The sequence below is a fragment of the Anomaloglossus baeobatrachus genome, chromosome 5 (assembly GCF_048569485.1).
Source record: "Anomaloglossus baeobatrachus isolate aAnoBae1 chromosome 5, aAnoBae1.hap1, whole genome shotgun sequence".
In the NCBI taxonomy this organism is placed as follows: Eukaryota; Metazoa; Chordata; class Amphibia; order Anura; family Aromobatidae; genus Anomaloglossus; species Anomaloglossus baeobatrachus.
The window spans coordinates 178,732,419-178,748,208 of NC_134357.1; positions in this window are offsets into that span (position 1 = coordinate 178,732,419).

A 15,790-nucleotide genomic window follows, 5' to 3' on the forward strand; every position below is an offset into this window, starting at 1 on the left:
TAAATTTCTCTTGATTCATATGTTCATGGCAGTAATGCAGATTCCATTTTTCACATTTTCACTCTTACATGTAGCTATTGGATTTTTCAAGTCAGTATTCACACAGCAGTTTCTGCTATTCCATGTATTCCCCTTACATAGTCACTGGTGTGCATACCTTATCTCCCCATAGTGATGTTTTTTTAGGTTTTTTGCACCCAGTTCAGACTTAGAATGGTGTTCCAAACGTTATTCGTTATTGTTAGTAGTTTTTCGTTTGTGAACCCTCCCCACCACACCTATTGCCAATCCATATAATACGCATAAATAGCCAGGGTCTCAGCTTCCCATACACGGTAAGTTTTTTAACTGCATGAGAGGACACACACAAGCTAGGGACCCCAACGTAGAGAAATACTTTGGCGTAGTGTTGGGGCTCTATTGCATTGATCAATTCAGTAGCTAAATTTCTCTTGATTCATATGTTCATGGCAGTAATGCAGATTCCATTTTTCACATTTTCACTCTTACATGTAGCTATTGGATTTTTCAAGTCAGTATTCACACAGCAGTTTCTGCTATTCCATGTATTCCCCTTACATAGTCACTGGTGTGCATACCTTATCTCCCCATAGTGATGTTTTTTTAGGTTTTTTGCACCCAGTTCAGACTTAGAATGGTGTTCCAAACGTTATTCGTTATTGTTAGTAGTTTTTCGTTTGTGAACCCTCCCCACCACACCTATTGCCAATCCATATAATACGCATAAATAGCCAGGGTCTCAGCTTCCCATACACGGTAAGTTTTTTAACTGCATGAGAGGACACACACAAGCTAGGGACCCCAACGTAGAGAAATACTTTGGCGTAGTGTTGGGGCTCTATTGCATTGATCAATTCAGTAGCTAAATTTCTCTTGATTCATATGTTCATGGCAGTAATGCAGATTCCATTTTTCACATTTTCACTCTTACATGTAGCTATTGGATTTTTCAAGTCAGTATTCACACAGCAGTTTCTGCTATTCCATGTATTCCCCTTACATAGTCACTGGTGTGCATACCTTATCTCCCCATAGTGATGTTTTTTTAGGTTTTTTGCACCCAGTTCAGACTTAGAATGGTGTTCCAAACGTTATTCGTTATTGTTAGTAGTTTTTCGTTTGTGAACCCTCCCCACCACACCTATTGCCAATCCATATAATACGCATAAATAGCCAGGGTCTCAGCTTCCCATACACGGTAAGTTTTTTAACTGCATGAGAGGACACACACAAGCTAGGGACCCCAACGTAGAGAAATACTTTGGCGTAGTGTTGGGGCTCTATTGCATTGATCAATTCAGTAGCTAAATTTCTCTTGATTCATATGTTCATGGCAGTAATGCAGATTCCATTTTTCACATTTTCACTCTTACATGTAGCTATTGGATTTTTCAAGTCAGTATTCACACAGCAGTTTCTGCTATTCCATGTATTCCCCTTACATAGTCACTGGTGTGCATACCTTATCTCCCCATAGTGATGTTTTTTTAGGTTTTTTGCACCCAGTTCAGACTTAGAATGGTGTTCCAAACGTTATTCGTTATTGTTAGTAGTTTTTCGTTTGTGAACCCTCCCCACCACACCTATTGCCAATCCATATAATACGCATAAATAGCCAGGGTCTCAGCTTCCCATACACGGTAAGTTTTTTAACTGCATGAGAGGACACACACAAGCTAGGGACCCCAACGTAGAGAAATACTTTGGCGTAGTGTTGGGGCTCTATTGCATTGATCAATTCAGTAGCTAAATTTCTCTTGATTCATATGTTCATGGCAGTAATGCAGATTCCATTTTTCACATTTTCACTCTTACATGTAGCTATTGGATTTTTCAAGTCAGTATTCACACAGCAGTTTCTGCTATTCCATGTATTCCCCTTACATAGTCACTGGTGTGCATACCTTATCTCCCCATAGAATCCTACTCCACACTGATGAGGGGAATACCCCGAAACGGCTGTCTGTGGATGGATACCTGGCCTTGGTATTTCCCTTGTCATATCTTTAAACTTGTCAAAAAAGTTGGATATTGAGTTGACTAAAAGGGCCACTTAATATGGTGGTTATGGTGGTCTTCTAAAAAGAGTCACCCTTGGCTGGGCCCTTCCCGGAGGGATATCTGGCTGGTTTCTGTGTTCAGACTCCTAACAGAGGCTCCACGGACCTTTTTGATTTGCATCTTACCCTGTCTATGTCTGTTTCTTACCCTGTCTGTGTCTGCCTCTTTTCCTGTCTGTGTCTGCCTCTTTCCCTGGCTGCATTGTGACACGCCAACATTCCATATAAGGGCGTGGCTGCGCATTCTTCTGAAGTTTTGGCTGAACTGTGGCTCCCAGCTCCATTCGCTTTAATGGAGGCAGGTTTTTTAGCGAATAACTGTAAAGAGCGGGGTTAAAATTTCCCCTCAAAACATAGCCTATGACGCTCTTGGGGTCCAGAAGTGTGAGTGTGCAAAATTTTGTGGCTGTAGCTGAGACGGTGCGGATGCCAATCCTGGACACACACACACACACACACACACACACGCACACTCACACACACATATACACACATTCAGCTTTATATATTAGGTAGGAGGTTGTGACTGCTGTATATATATTATGGAAGGCTTAAACTGCGGTATATATATTTTATAAGAAGCTATTACTGCTGTATATACATTAAAGGAGACTGCGACAGCTGCATATAGAGTGACAACCAAAAAGATAACAATGTTTTGAACTCTTAACTTTCAGGTTCCATACATTCACCATCCACTACAGCTCTGAGCTGGAGACTACCTTCATTTTATAGAAAAACATCTTGCCTTTCACATACATAAATTTGACTTGTCACTAGTTAGCATATGATTAGTTATGCAGAATCTCGTCATGTCACTGTATTGTTACTATTTTATTCCTCAAAATCTAAATATAATTTATTATTTTGTTCATATTTTGTAAATCTACCTTTGGTTTCAACACTGCCCAAATCTTTCTATGCAAGCTCTCTATAAGATTCAAGAATGTCTTCACTGAAATCTGATCCAGGGTCTCTTCTACATATTCCCAATGTTGGTACATACTGGTTGACTCTCTTGGTTACGTATACAGCTGTGAATTCAACTCTACCCAGAAGTGTTCAATTTTAATTGAACCATTTCTTTTCTAATCTTGACGTATGGTTTGGTTCATTATCCTACTGGAACACTATGTTGTCCTTTTTAAACCCATAGTATTCGAGTGTACGCAGTAACTCATCTTGTAGGATACACACATATAGCCAACCATTGAGACCACCATTGATCTTGGTCAAGTATCTAATGCTTTTGGCTGTGATACAGCCCCATATCATCAAGCTTCCTTCACTGAACCTCACAGTTGCTTCAATTTATTGATCTGTTAGTCCCTTTTCTCTTGTTTCTTCCAGAACCATTTGCACCAATCAGATCCTAGAGTATTGACATTCATCTTATCTCTACAAATTACTTGTTTACAATCTTCTACTGTGATCTTTCGTACATCTCTGAAAACTCGAGTCGACACTTCTTATGATGATATTGAAGTCGAGGGCTCCTTCACCTTTTTTCCGGCTACCATTCCAGACTTGTGTAATGAGCATCACACAGTGCTTGCGTGGACATCTGTGATCTCACTATTATGAAGCATACAAGCCACCTCCACTGCCATGTTTGTCATGCCAGAACTAATAAATAGGGATGAGCAAATGTATTTATCACTAATCGCTATTCGTAGAGTGGTATGGTATTCAGGAAATTTGTTATATATTGAGTAATGATGTATTCGCCTCACTATATTCAAATATCCCGCCCAGCCATTTTGGCACCTGATTTGCAGCCAATAAACATGCTGGGCTTCTTAACCAATCACAGTAATGCTGCAGCGATCTTGGTTGTGGCATTAATGTGATTTGCTGCCCGCTCAGCGTCATAGGGTCTACAAAAGACCTTCCCCCGCCTTTTTGCTCACATTGTGTCCAGAGCCAGCGTTGTATCAGCATATAAATAGAGCGAGCAGCTGCTGGGGAGAGTGTAGGCCTCTTAATAACACAAAAAGCCCTTTTCAGGACTACATGCAGTACAGGTCAGTGTAGCATACGGAGGGACAGATGTCCGAGCAGGGATAGTGTATAAAGTAGTGTGTGTCACTTCCTCCATAGTACTGTCCAGAAACTAGAATACAATAACAATTTGAAAAGCTGATAGCACTGAACAAAATAACAGCAGGGAGGGAGAGATTGTGAATTAGATAGGAAATCGGGACTTGTTTCCACAATATTAAGAGGTTCACAGCCTGACATGTGTCGTTCGTCCACACAAGCACTGTGTGATGCTCAAGGCACTGAGTCTGTGTCAGGTCAGAAGAAGCTTAATGCATTTGTGACGCCCCTGGACTAGTCCAGGGTGTCACAGGGAACTGCACCACTCTCTATCCTTTGTGCAGGGCTCATCCTTCTTGGTTCTGGGGTCCGCAACAGTGATTCTGTACCAACAGCACAAATCCTAGTCACCCAAACACTACACTTGTCAGGCACACCGGAGGCGTGGTTCCAGCTGGGAAAGGAACCGCCCACCTATGAGTCAGACAGGCTGCTGGGAGGAGTTAGTTAGCCAGTTGGTAGAAACGGTAAAAGAGAGAGGACCTGGGGAGTAAGAGCTCCCTGAGGAGAGTCTGGCTGGGTCGCAGACGGTGGCCTGAGCCTGAGGAGATGAAGACCCAGTTGCAGGGAACTGGAGGACAAAACTGGATGGGTCAAGAGGACCATCAGCCATTGGATCCACAGTAACCGGTCTGGGGTCCGAGCACACAGCGGGGGACAGGCCCCTAAGTCGGGAGGTAGCTTCACAACGGCTCAGAGATTAGCGGCATCAGCACAACGGAGGGATAGGACTTCCCACACAGAGCAGTCCACAGAAATCCCACGTGCTAGCTGCTAAGAGCAGGTCCCCAATAAAAAGAGAGACGGGACCCGGAGGTTTCAAGCCGACGGGGTCAGGGACCCACAGAGTACACAATGTAGGGAAGAAGGCTCCAATCCACCACAGAATCACTAAAACGGACCAACGGATGTGCTGTCACCGAGGGCAACGATACCCAGAGACTTGGTTTACCTCAGAGTCTGTGTCCACTGAATGTGTCAACACACCTGAGTGAGTACCCTGGCTCCCCAGCACCCAGCCGGCCATATATGAATATAGACTGTTCCTAGCTTTTCTCTACCCTGAGTCCCGGGGCCTCTCTACCTGCGGAGGGAACCTCCATCACGGCTACCCCACACCATCTGCCCTGGCACTTCCATACGGCAGCAGTGGTACTCCTCATTACCGCTCACCGCAGGTGGCGTCACGAACATTCTCCCCTGTAAATAATCCCCCTTGTCATTGAAGTGTCTGCCAAGCAGTCCGACAGCTGCTAGGGCGTCACACATCCTATCCTATGTTCCTTGCCAAATTTCCCGGTCTGGAACGTAAACATGTGTGGAAACCAGAAGAGTGAGAGGAGATTCTGTCTTGGATGGCAGAAAAGGCATCTCCGCATTTGGTAAGCAGCAACCATTCTTTTACGACCACACAGTCTACTGAGGATACACAGAAGGCTGGTCCATCCAGTCCTCAACCTGGTCCACCTTCCTTCCTCCATCATCAGTCACAGGAGAAATATGACCCCAAACTTGGCTACTCTGAGGATCTTTTTTGTATGTATCGTTTGGTTGGTCTCTGGCCTCTCATCATGCAGCATTGAAGGAGGACGAGAGGAGATGGAATACATTGATGGGCAAGTATTTGAGTACCTATGGCCAGAAGAAAGCCACATTGAGGAACATGATTTACTGTCCCCAGAAGTGGAGGATGATGACGGTGAGGCACAGTTGCCATCAGGTCAGCCTACAATGTCAAGTGAGAAGGAGGATGAGATGGAAGATGAGGTGGGAAATGATAAGTCCACTGATCTTACCTAGACCGTTGACATGCATAGCCAGCACAGAAACAGAGGAAGATTGATATGTAGCACCAACACAGGCACCAAGAGGTAGAGTGAGAACTGGGTCAACTATTCCCAAGAGCATCCCCACTGTGGCAAAGGTCAGGGAAAGGGGGCGTTCAGCCACTGTCTGGAATTTTTTTTCTGAAAGTCCTTTAGAAAAAACATTTTAATCTGTATCATCTGCCATACCAAGTTGAGCAGAGGCCAGGGCAAAGGTAACCTGAGCACCCCAGTATACGGAACCACATGGCAGCCAAGCACCCCAGTAGGTGGGCAGAACACCAGGGTACCAAATTTGTGTCTGTGGGTCAAACCCCTGCTTTGTCACCTGTGCTACGACCTTCACAATCTGATGTCCAAAAAGCAGGTGTTCATACATCCTGCCCACAAGGTGCAATTGCACAGACACAGCAAACATCAACCACATCCACTTCCTTGTCCCTGAAAGCATCCAGTTATCTGTGCCTGAGATCTTGTAAAGGAAACCTAAATACCCAGCCACGCACCCACAGACACAAAACCTAAACTCGTACATTGCCAAATTGTTAGCCATGGACATGTTATCGTTTAGGCTTGTGGAAACACCGTGTTTCTGGGATCGCTTGGCTGTGCCTGCCCCATGATACAGTGTTCACAGCCACCACTATTTTACCCTTTGTGCCATCCCCGCGTTACACAACCACGTGTTAAACAATCTCAACCGTGCTCTGATCAACACTGTAATTGGGAAGGTCCACCTAAGGCCTCTTTCACACGTCAGTATTTTGCATCAGTGTTTCGTCAGTGTGTCATCAGTATTTGGATGCCAAAACCAGGAGTGGAACTTACTAGAACAACTATAATTGAAAGACTGACACGTGTTCTGTGTTTTGGAGACATTCCTGGTTTTGGCATCCAAATACTGATGACACACTGATGAAACACTGATGCAAAATAATGACGTGTGAAAGAGGCCTAAAACAGACATGTGGACAGGTTGTTGTGCACAGAGATGATACATATCTGTCATGACACACTGGGTGAACCTGGTGGAGGCTGGGATAAAGTCGAAAACTGTAACATCACACATCCTACCTATTCCAAGAATAGCGGGCCCAACTTCTACCATCGTTTTCCCCTCCTCATATGCCACTTCCTGTCTCCCCTACTCCTCCTCCTGCTCCTCATTCTCTGCTGAATTGCACTCCCCATCACTGTCAAGGTGAGAGCTGTGCAGCAGCGCATCAGCAAAGCTGCAACACTCTTTGCTGAGGCTAATCTCTTTAGGTCACAAACCACAAACTGCAGCAGAGCTGTGGCAAGGTATGAAAGAGCAGACCGATCAGTGGCTCTCTTCGCTGTACCTCCAGCCCAGCCTGGTCATTTGTGACAATGGGCATAACCTACTCCAAAGACATACAGATAGGGAATTTAGATTGTGAGCCCCAATGGGGACAGTGTTCCTGATGCATGTAAAGCGCTGCGGAATATGTTAGCGCTATATAAAAAGTAAGATTTATTTATTATTATTAAACCTGGTGGCAGCTTAAAAGGTCAGGAAGCTGCTACACGTGCCATGCATGGCTCAGGTGCTGAACCTAGTTGTTCGGAAATTTATGAAAACATACCTTTACTTGCTGTACCTACTGTACTTGAGAAGGTGGGCCGTATTAGTGCCCATTTCCACCATTCCTCTACCGCTTTTGCTTGTCTTAAAGCTCTGGAAAATGCTTTAAGTTGCCTAGTCACCTTCTCATGTGAGACCTGCCCATGTGGTAGAATTCTACATTCTATATGTTGGCGAGGATTACTGAGCAGCAGAGAGCATTAACTGAATGCCAGCTTCAATATGCCTGTTAGACTGAGAGACTGAGAGTCAGCCACCACACATAACAACTGTCCAGTGGGTGTGGACTGCTGACATTTGTGTGGTCTCAAGAACTTTGAGTAATGCACCAAACTCGTGACAGTGATCAGGCTATTATCAGCTTAACCATCCCGCTTCGGTGTTTGGTGAAACAATCACTGCATAATCTCAAAGAGGAAGCTTTGAGTGCCCAGCATGTGGCTATGGAGCCAGATTTCCCAATGGGTGATACTACCCAGCCCAGCCAATATTCTGAGGCAAAATTGGGTGATGATAAAGAGGATGAAGAGGAAGAAGACTTGTTTTTCTATGCTAACCAGTGGACTCCCAATGCTAAATAGGGGACTCTCAACCCCAGCTTCATTTCTGTCCAGCCTGGATGGACTGAAGAGGATGAGGTGGAGGAGGAGGAGGCGAATCAGCGTGAGGAGAGGATGTGTATTGTTCCTCCAAGTGGGGACACAGAACCTTTGCCTGTTTACAGTTTGGCACACATGGCACAGTTCATGTATAAGTGTCTATGGCAAGACCCTCATGTGATACACATTTTATCCAACAACCTATACTGGTTGGCCACCTTTCTTGACCCATGGTACAATGAGAAATTTCCTTCTCTCCTTTTGGAGTCACCAAAGGGTTGCACAATGGAATCTTTAAGAGGGTCATTGTAGATCAGTTGATGAAAATATCACCTTCAGATAAAGCTGGCGACAGAGTTACCGGCTCTTTTCAACACCAAGGATTAATGAGGAGAGACACCAACACCAGGTCCAATAGAGGTGTGGGGAAAATGTTGGCAAACTGGGCCTTTTTCAATAAACAAGGATATCAGCAAGGGCTATCTGTGCCTGTAAGAATGCCAATGAGGAACAAATTGCACCACATGGAGTCAAGGGGTGCTTAAATGACCATACCTGCTTCCTTTCTGATGCTCCAGTTCCTCTTAATTATTGGGTGTCCAAGCTAAACACTTGGTCCGACCTCTCCTTATAACCCTTGAAGGTGCTGGCCTGTCTGGCTGCTATTGTGATGTCAGATTGTGTTTTCAGTTTTGCTGGGGCAATCACCACTGATAGGCGCTCACGCCTCTCCACAGAAAATGGACACAGACTTACTATGATTAAATTTAACAAGGACTGGATTTTTCCACAGTTTGCAATCCCTCCAGATGAGAGCAAGCCAATCTAAATTCCCCCAAAATGTTCATTTTGACTACTACTATTAACGTCCTCCTCTTCCAATATAAAGCCGTTTCTTTCCTGCATCAACCATGACTCTGCCAATAGGGCTAATTTTTGTAAACAATATGCACATTGTGCAGTGGCGGACGCTTCCATGCAGTCCAGGTCCATGTTGGGTTGGTGGTGGGTTAAGGCTCAAGCTTGCCTCCTCTGTCGCCTCACAAAAATCACAGACAAAAAAGATGGGACCAATATCTTCTTCATCTCTAGAATTTTCTGCGCCCATTTCCTCTTTCTCCTCCATTTAGTGCTCGGCTCCTGTATCTTCACTACCAATTTCTCTGTTACCATGGGTCCGCCTCCATCCATTGCCTACACTCTACTTTGACACCCGCCATTGCGATGACTGTCCGGACCTTCCAGGAAATGTTATCCCTTCCTCATCCTCCTCTGATTCCTACTTTTCCGCTGGGACCCCTACCTCCTCCAGCAGATTACTCAAAGTTTGCTCTAACATGTAGATGAGAGGAACAGTGACGCTGATGATGGCATCATCAGCGCTAACCATGTTTGTAGCCATTTCAAAACTGAGGGTGCAGAGGACCTTGATCTGTGCCCACTTCGCAAATGTGTTTTGACTCACATCTGTATTGCGTTGTCCAAGGTTGTGCAGAGTGGAATTCCACTGTGTTGGCAGATCGCATATCATCTAGTTAACCGGAAAGGCCGAAACTTCTTTGTATTGTTGCTAGTCAATTAGCCGTGGGCTGCGAATGGTGAAGGGAGCATGCACCAACCATGCCTTCTGCAGCAGTGCATCCAGCCTGGGATACTGGGCTAGAAATTTCTGTACAACTAGGTTCATAACGAGTGCCATACAAGATGCATGTGTGATATTGCACAGGCATAGGGCAGCTAACAAGTTTGCACCATTATTGCACGCGGCCTTCCCTGGCTCCAGGTTCAGTGGAGACAGCCATTGATTAAACTCCCCCCAGATAGTTGCGGTCAACAACTCTGCAACTGTGTGACTGCGTTCTCCAATGCAGATTAATTTTAGCACTGCCTGATTTCGTTGAGCCCTGACCAAGCTGTATGGAGGTGGGGGAGATTCTGTCTGCACACTTAGAATGTGTGTTACATTATAGGAGAGATTGATGGTGCATGTGGGGACCCTAGAGGAGGTGGAGAAAGCAGAAGAGGAAGCAGTAGATCCAGAATTTTGGCCCACAGGCATTGGGGATTTCAACACTAGGGAAGCAGCCCCTTCCCCACCTGCTCACACAGCTGCCAGAGTAACCCAGTGCCCAGTCAGCATGATGTTACACCTCTGCCCATGCTTGCTCTTTCAGATGTCAATGGTGAAATACACCCTGGGAGACAGAGAGTTTTCCAAGGAAAAGGTAATCTTTTCTGCAACTTGATGGTGTAGTGTAGGCACAGCTTTATTAGAGAAGTAATGGCGACTGGGCAACTGGTACTGAGGGACTGGAATGGCCATGAGGTTTTGGAAACCCTCTGTATCCATCAGCCACAAAGGCAGCATTTCCATGGCCAACAGTTTAAATATGGTGAAATTAAAGCATTTTGTTTTCTCATGTGTGAGAGGATATTCTCTTTTATGTGACCAAAGGCTGGCTGCTGTGCTGAGAAAGGGTGAAGAACGGTGTGCACGACCAACTAGTCGAGTGTGCGGGAGGTGTAGGGGTAGAAGTAATGCTGGATTGAGAACCATGTGTTGTGCTCGATGTCTCACATGAATCTACCACACCAGGTATGGTCCCTTCTGTAAAACCTGACAGTCCCTCACTCAACCCCACTGTAGAGGGCACAGAAGAGGAGTTTCAGCAGTCGGAGACTTGTTGTACAATAGTTTCACCGATGACGCAGGAGGAGGAAGAAGTGGGCAGACAATGTTGGCTTGATGGCTGGTGGCTGGGTAGGCCCATTAGTCTGCATTTTAGTCAAAGTATAACAATTTCTGCCTCTACTCAGTTCTTGTTTACAACGCTGGCAGATAACGGACGTTGGGTCATCTTCTGCGGTCTCCAAAAAGGCCCAGGTTAATCAAACCTTCCTGAGAACAGGAGACCCAAAACCGCTGCTAGCCACAGTGCTTCTCATGGTTGCATCACTATGTGTTTGTGAGGCAATCACCATTGTAACATCTTCAGCATTTTTCTCCTCCTTCTCCTTGTCATCTACTGAGCTACTCAGCTGCGAACCTATCAGATGATAAGTGACATTTTAAACTCAAACTTCATCATCATGCTCTATGTTGTCCTCCTCCTCCTCTTTCTGACCTGACATAACAGCACAGTACATGTGCACCTCAGGTACCTGAGTCTCATCATCTTTACCTCCAGCCCTGGCGCTTAATGTCAGTTGATGAGGATTGGGATCCTGCTGTCTCGTCAGAGCCAGGATCCAACTCACATAGATTTTGGGCATTGGTGTAGAATGCTTTCCTCCTCAAGAGTCTGGGAATGTTTGGAACGGACCTGTCACACCCACAGAATAGAATGTGTGAACAGCTGTGCAGACTTGCCAATGTGTGGTTCCCCACAGTCAGTTTGCCGATTGCTCATTTGTGACAGGGGTGCAAACATGTGTAATTGTAGTGGCACCTCTGGGAAATGAAGTGAGTATGATGTTGAGGTGGAGGAAGAGGAGGAGAGGCCACTTGATGCACCTCTTGCCATCCACTCTAGCACCTGCTGTTTATCAGCCTCATTTCAAAGTTGAAGCTATGTGTGGCTGCCAAAGAAATCAAGCAAAGTAGGCTGTGCAGTAAAGGAAGTTGTTCTCATTTCTCTTGGGATAGGATGACCTGGCATTTGCTCTCTAGACCTTTAACAGAACTTCCCACATGTACACCTCCAACACACCGCCTATTCCCCTTTGAATGACAACCTCATTGTGAATGAGTAATCACTCATGGTAAATGTACCCTTCCCCTTTGAAAAAGATGTTTCACAACCCTACGCCGACACATGTCAGACACCTGACACAAAGATAAATTATTTAGTTACTAAAAGTTAGAACACCATTTTACATTGTTCAATAGCAATTTCTCAGTAGTCACCAGTACCAATACCTATACAATTATTTTAGTGCGTCATTTAGAGCACACCCAGAAAAGTGGCAATAACCACTTTTTAACTACTGCTACTACAAAAACTTAATTAGGCCCAAAAAAATGATGTGGCTATACCCAGAGCGGTGTTTTTAAATTTTTCTACAGGTAATTAAAATTGCCAAGATACAGTGTGTAGATACTGCACTAACAATTTTTTTAGGACCTCCAATGATACGTGGTTATACCCAGAGGGGTGTTTTTAAAATTTTCTACAGGCAATTTAAATTGCCAAGATGCAGTGTGCAGATACTGCACTAAGATTTCTTGTAGAACCGCCAATAATATGTGGTTATAGCCAGAGCAGTGTTTTTAACATTTTCTACAGTCAATCTTATTTCCCAAGATACAGTGTGTATATACATATAACAATTTTTTTAGGACTGCCAATAATACGTGGTTATTAGTGATGAGCGAGTACTAAAAAGCTCGGGTGCTTGAAGCTCGGGCCGAGCCTCCCAAGATACTCGTGTACTCGGCCCGAGCAACGAGCCCAATGTTATCCTATGGGAGACCCGAGTATTTTTGTGAAATGACCCCCCGGCAGCATGGAGAAACCCTAAAAATGTCACAAAAGTCTCAGAAGAGTGCTCAAATGACATGGCAACAGCATGGGGAAGACCCCTTGAAGCATTTATCACTGAAAAGTCACAGCTGTGAACAATTTTGTCCGTGTTTTACGCCATTTTTACGGACTCACCAGAAAACCTTCCAAAATGACCCCAAAATGATTTTTCATGGCGGAAATGTTAAGGGCACATACCCAATAGTGAGATAGAGCTGGTGTATGTTACTTTTTGAGATTAATACATGAAAGATTTTACGTGAAAACATTGTGTGGCACTCCGATGTCCCTGAGAAGAGACGTACATGAAGGCCTCTTGAGTCTAATGTGCCCATTTTGAGGAAGTGAGTCTTTGTAGTATTTTCCTTTGCCAGGGCAGTCCAAAATTGTGAGGTTCACCAATGCCCCTGCATACAGACGTGCATGAGGGCCTGTAAACCTGAAGTGCCCATTGTAAGGAAGTGGGTCTATTGTAGTATAGCCCTTAGGCAGGGCAGCCAAAAATTGGGAGGCTCCACATTGTCCCTGGATAGAGACGTGCATGATGGCCTGTAAACCTGAAGTGCCCATTGTAAGGAAGTGGGTCTATTGTAGTATAGCCCTTAGGCAGGGCAGCCAAAAATTGGGAGGCTCCACGTTGTCCCTGGATAGAGACGTGCATGAGGGCCTGTAAACCTGAAGTGCCCATTGGAAGGAAGTGGGTCTATTGTAGTATAGCCCTTAGGCAGGGCAGCCAAAAATTGGGAGGCTCCACGTTGTCCCTGGGTAGAGACGTGCATGAGGGCCTCAAAACATTAAGTGTCCATTGTCAGGAAGTGGGTGTATTATAGTATAGCCCTTAGGCAGGGCAGCCAAAAATTGGGAGGCTCCACGTTGTCCCTGGGTAGAGACGTGCATGAGGGCCTCAAAACATTAAGTGTCCATTGTCAGGAAGTGGGTGTATTATAGTATAGCCCTTAGGCAGGGCAGCCAAAAATTGGGAGGCTCCACATTGTCCCTGGATAGAGACGTGCATGATGGCCTGTAAACCTGAAGTGCCCATTGTAAGGAAGTGGGTCTATTGTAGTATAGCCCTTAGGCAGGGCAGCCAAAAATTGGGAGGCTCCACGTTGTCCCTGGATAGAGACGTGCATGAGGGCCTGTAAACCTGAAGTGCCCATTGGAAGGAAGTGGGTCTATTGTAGTATAGCCCTTAGGCAGGGCAGCCAAAAATTGGGAGGCTCCACGTTGTCCCTGGGTAGAGACGTGCATGAGGGCCTCAAAACATTAAGTGTCCATTGTCAGGAAGTGGGTGTATTATAGTATAGCCCTTAGGCAGGGCAGCCAAAAATTGGGAGGCTCCACGTTGTCCCTGGGTAGAGACGTGCATGAGGGCCTCAAAACATTAAGTGTCCATTGTCAGGAAGTGGGTGTATTATAGTATAGCCCTTAGGCAGGGCAGCCAAAAATTGGGAGGCTCCACATTGTCCCTGGATAGAGACGTGCATGATGGCCTGTAAACCTGAAGTGCCCATTGTAAGGAAGTGGGTCTATTGTAGTATAGCCCTTAGGCAGGGCAGCCAAAAATTGGGAGGCTCCACGTTGTCCCTGGATAGAGACGTGCATGTGGGCCTGTAAACCTGAAGTGCCCATTGGAAGGAAGTGGGTCTATTGTAGTATAGCCCTTAGGCAGGGCAGCCAAAAATTGGGAGGCTCCACGTTGTCCCTGGGTAGAGACGTGCATGAGGGCCTCAAAACATTAAGTGTCCATTGTCAGGAAGTGGGTGTATTATAGTATAGCCCTTAGGCAGGGCAGCCAAAAATTGGGAGGCTCCACGTTGTTCCTGGGTAGAGACGTGCATGAGGGCCTCAAAACATTAAGTGTCCATTGTCAGGAAGTGGGTGTATTATAGTATAGCCCTTAGGCAGGGCAGCCAACAATTGGGAGGCTCCACGTTGTACCTGGGTAGAGACGTGCATGAGGGCCTCAAAACATTAAGTGTCCATTGTCAGGAAGTGGGTGTATTATAGTATAGCCCTTAGGCAGGGCAGCCAAAAATTGGGAGGCTCCACGTTGTCCCTGGGTAGAGACGTGCATGAGGGCCTCAAAACATTAAGTGTCCATTGTCAGGAAGTGGGTGTATTATAGTATAGCCCTTAGGCAGGGCAGCCAAAAATTGGGAGGCTCCACGTTGTCCCTGGGTAGAGACGTGCATGAGGGCCTCAAAACATTGTTCCCATTGCAAAGGAGCGGGTCTCCTGTCGTTGTAATGTCCATTCTGCAAAGAATGAGCGAAAAAATTTACCACTGGGGGTATACCTGAAACAAAGGCCTAAGTATTGCAATTTGTAACGGTCATCATCATGGTGGCGCATGAGGAGAAGGAGGAGCAGTCCAGCGATTATCCAAAGTCCAGAAGTGTGTACCCATGGGTGAGTGGAGGTACATGGCAAACTTTAAATTCCGCTCTCATTTGCTGGTGGTGTGGTGAAGTCTGGCCCAATCCAACCCTTGTTCATCTTGATCAGAGTCAGCCTGTCAGCATTTTCAGTTGACAGGCGGGTGCGTTTATCTGTAATGATTCCACCTGCGGCACTAAAAACACGCTCTGACAAAACGCTAGCAGCAGGGCAGGCCAGGACTTCCAAGGCGTAGAGAGCCAATTCATGCCACGTGTCCAGCTTGGATACCCAATAATTGTAAGGCACAGAGGAATGTCGGAGTACAGTTGTTCGATCTGCAAGGTACTCCTTCAGCATCTGGGCAAACTTAGGATTTCTTGTGGCACTACCCCGCACCTCAGGGGCTGTGGTACGTGAGGGGCTGAGAAAACTGTCCCACATCTTAAAGACTGTTCCCCTACCTCTGGCGGATTGGACTTGTGCCTCTCTCGGCTGTACGCCTCGGTGGTCCACTGATTCATGACCTATGCCGCTAGCGTTTTGTGAGGGGAATGCTTTGCCTACTTCCGTGACTATGGCCTTCCGGAACTGCTGCATTTTGGTTGACCTCTCCTCCACGGGAATAAGAGACAAAAAGTTCTCCTTGTAGCGTGGGTCTAACAGTGTTACCAAC